Source organism: Pteropus vampyrus, unplaced genomic scaffold, assembly GCF_000151845.1.
Source record: "Pteropus vampyrus isolate Shadow unplaced genomic scaffold, Pvam_2.0 Scaffold267, whole genome shotgun sequence".
Lineage (NCBI taxonomy): Eukaryota > Metazoa > Chordata > Mammalia > Chiroptera > Pteropodidae > Pteropus > Pteropus vampyrus.
In genome coordinates, this window is record NW_011889048.1 from 746,874 (window position 1) to 750,745 (window position 3,872).

Genomic DNA, 3,872 nt, shown 5'->3' on the forward strand with positions numbered 1-3,872 from the left:
GGACGCGCGGGCGGGTGGCAGGGAGGGCGGCGGCACCGACTTCCCAGCGCGCCGTGGCCCGGCGCTCCCTATAAAGGTCCCGCGGGCTGCGGGCGGGGCGGGGCCGGGCCGGGGCGGGGCGCGTGCATGGCGGGGCGCGGGGCAGAGGCGTGCGCGATGTGTGTGTGCAGGGGCCGGGCCTGCGGCTCCCGACCTGAGGACCGAGATTTATCGGGGAAGGTGTGGCTGTCGCCCGGGGAGGGGGCCCGAATTCGGACCGCGGGTGTGATGAGTTCGAGGTGTCGCCATGCGTTCGGGGGTCTTCCGCTGCAGGGCTGTAGCTGAGCTGACTAGCGACTCAGGGGTGTGTCTGCGGGCTGGTGTACCGCATGGTGCATTGCGTGTGATCACTTTTATGACCCCAGTGTGGTCTTTCTGGTCCCTACACACACGCCCACCCCCGGGGGAGCTCCGCCCCAGGCGCGCAGGCCACCCACCCAGCCACCTGGCCACTGGAGCCAGTGGGTACAGCTGGGTGTGAGCAAGTGGGGGGGGGGCGTTGCTGGGTGCCGCAGGGAGAGACCCAGGGACACAGGTGGTCCCAACAACAGCGTGACAGCAGTAATCATGCCACAAGACTCCCAGAGTGCCTCCCGTGTGTGTGCCTGGCCTTTGCTCCGTGCACCCTGGGGTACTGGGCACCGCCCCCCACATTTGCAGATGGGGCCCAGGAGCTGCACCCACAACTTACTGTGTCGGGGCGTTTCCTCCTCCCTGCTAAGGTCCAGATCCCTAGAGCCCCGGGTGTCCCACAGTTTGTGACAGTGCCATTAGCATGGGCTCAGGAAGAGACCACGGTGCAGCTGAGCTGGATGCACTTCCTCGTTTGGAACTGACCCTTGTATGTTGGTGCCTTCCAGATCGCCAGGGCACCCTCAGAGAGGGTGCAGCCCGTCTGCGTTTGGGCTTCTAAAATAAGTAATGATCATCCTCTGGTGGCAGGGACCGTTGTGGGGTGCTGGGGTACCACGGTGAACAAGGCAGACCCAGTACCATCGTCACTGACCTCGTGGTTTGCAGAGGCCATAGATAACAAAATACAGAGACAAGCAAATTAACATACAGCTTCGAAGAGTGGCAAATGCTTTCGGGAAAATGAAAAAGGTGGGTGACAATTGGGTATTTGCCGGGGCTGCCTCTGCCTCATCGCCCCCCGATTCCTGCATCTGCCCCCTCCCAGGTGTGGAAATAGGGGTCCCCGCGGCCACACAGCACGGCCCCTCCTCTGTATGCACGAGAACTTCCGCCAGCAAATGTCCTGCCCTTCCACTTCAGGTGCCCAGCCTGATTCATGTCCCCCAGTCCGTGGGCAAGGGCCACGTTGCTGCCGAGCCACGCCACGGGAAGATACCCGGCCGTCTCGACATGGCCTTGGCCTCTGGCAGTCCGAAGGCATTCTTCCTTGGTTGGGGAATGGGGCAGTAATGGGACTCTGTGTTCTCAGCAAGGGTATGTGGGGGCTGGACAGTGTGACCTTGGCCGAGAGCTGACCCCACCATGGCTCAGACACCCCAGCCTGGGCCATGCAAATCAAAAGGTCATTGTCAGCCCGGCGTGGGTTCCAAACAGAGGCCAGCTGCCAGCAGCCTCCTGCTCCCTAGCCTAGTGTGTCTCCCCAACCCAGAGGCCATGTGCCGGGTGACCTCAAGCCAGTCACGGCCCTCACTGGGGAGCCCCCTCCTCCCCTTTTCAGCCTCTCCCCTCATGCCCTCCTATCTCTCCTGACCTGGCCTCAGCCTCCCCCTGCTGCAGCCCGTTTGCTTCCCAGCTCAGACACTCACCACGACTCCCCATGACAAGTACAGTAGTGGGTAAGAGATGGCCCAGCCCTAATCTGCATGCCCTAGACCCCTTTGGTGGCAGAGGCGCTCTGCACGTGGGATTAAGTTAAGGGCCTTCCGGTGGGGAAGACTTCTTCCTCTGTGTTTAGAGAGATGCTCCATGAGAAGGACGTGACCTGCCATCACTGGCTGTGACGATGGAGGAAGGAATGTGGGCGGCCTCCAGAAGCTGGAAAAGGCAGGGACCAATCTCCCCAGAGCCCCGGGAGGAACGCGGTTCCTCGGCACCTTGCTCTTGGCTCTGCGGGACCGTGTTGGACTCTTGACCTCCAGAATGGAAGACAGAGATGTGGGTCGTTTACACCACCAAGCTGGTGGTGATTTGTCACAGCAGCAATAGGCCACTCATACCGGCGGGCACTGCCACTTGGGTTCATCGTGTCATCATGGCAACGCAGTCCCTGCCAGGCTAGAAATGAACAAGGGAGTGAACACAGATGTGAAGGCAAGTGGCAGTACAGAGACCCTGGGAGCAGGAAGGTTGTGAGGTCTCCAAGAGCGTGACCCTGTGGCCTGGAGGGAGGAGGAGGAGTCTGTAGAAGCCCAGTCCAGGCTGGGCCACCTTGGCCAGGCCACAGGTGACCTCCACGTGCCTTTGTTTTCTCATTCGCGAAATGGGCATAGATCTCAGCACTGCAGATTCCAGCCAAGACTAGAAGGGACAATGAGAAGGGCACTTCCAGCAAAGGGTGTGGCCAGGCAAAGGGACCCTGAAGTGGGGTCCAGCTTGGCCCACCCAAGGGGACCAATGAGGCAGGGCCAGGGAGGGATGGGTGTGGGGCAGATGACCTCAGAGCAGGGCCCACTGAAGACAGAGGGGGTGCTGTGTGTCCCCGTGTGTGCCTCAGGCCTCATGTAATCCTGAAACCCTGGGAAGCAGGTTCTGCCACCTGCCCAGAGAGGTTAAACAACTTGCCCAGGGTCACACAGTCAGTGTGGCTCGTAGGGTTTGAATACAAGCCTGCTGGCTCCAAAGCCTCTTGGGTGTTACCTTATAAACTTCTGCGGAATGACTGAGTGAATGTCGGTGGTGTGAAGTGAGCCAGGGGCTGAGCAAGGGAGGCCTGAGGCGGAGGGCTGCCCCTCCCTGGACCAGGGGTTGGGGGGGGGGTGGCGGTGGTGGTAGTGGTGGTGGTGGTGGTGATGGTTTTCCCGGATTCCCAATGATGGGGGCGGCGCGCCCTCTGGTGGTAAGAGCGGGAATTGCTTGGACTCTCCACTGAGCCTTGAGGGGCACAAGACCGTGGCTTGTGGCTGGCAGATCCCTGTTCCTAGCCTCTTGATAGTCAAGACCTTTTATACACAGACTCCAGTTTTTAATTACTCAGCACCCTGGCTCCAATGCCTCATTCTCCAGCCAACTCCTATTCATTCTGCAAAGCCCGGCATCCAATGACCCCTCCCCTAGAAAGCCCTGTCTGTCTTCTCAGGCAGAAGCAGGGCAACCGAAGGGTTGAACCTCACGGGGCGGGGGGTGTCTGCATCCGTCTCTGTAGCCTGCAGCCATGGAGTATTTCAGGCCACCATTTTCACTGCCTGTTGAGTCTGTCGTTTCCCCTGCTGTGTCCTTGCACACAGCACAGGGTCTGGCAGCCGCGGGTGCTCAATGAATGTTTGCTGAGTGGATAAAGAAATAAATGCACGATTGGGCTGGAACCTTCCTCGATCCAGGAACGGGCCAACTGTCTGCATCCATTTGACAGGTGTTATGCACTGCCCGTGTGCCAGGCGCGGTTATGAGTTCAGCCGAAAACGAAATACAAACGTCCCATCTGCTGTGGAGCTGACCTTACAGTTTATCAGGCAGAAGTAGGTGCTACATAGGAGGGCATCTCAATGGGTGAGACATTTGAAAGACGTGGGGAAGCACCGCCACGCGGGTGTGTAGGGGAAAGGTACACCCGCCAGGAGCACAGCCAGTGCAGAGGCCAGGAGGTGGGAGCGCGCCTGTCGCGTCTCAGGATCAATGAGACAGTGAGGGGACACAGTGGG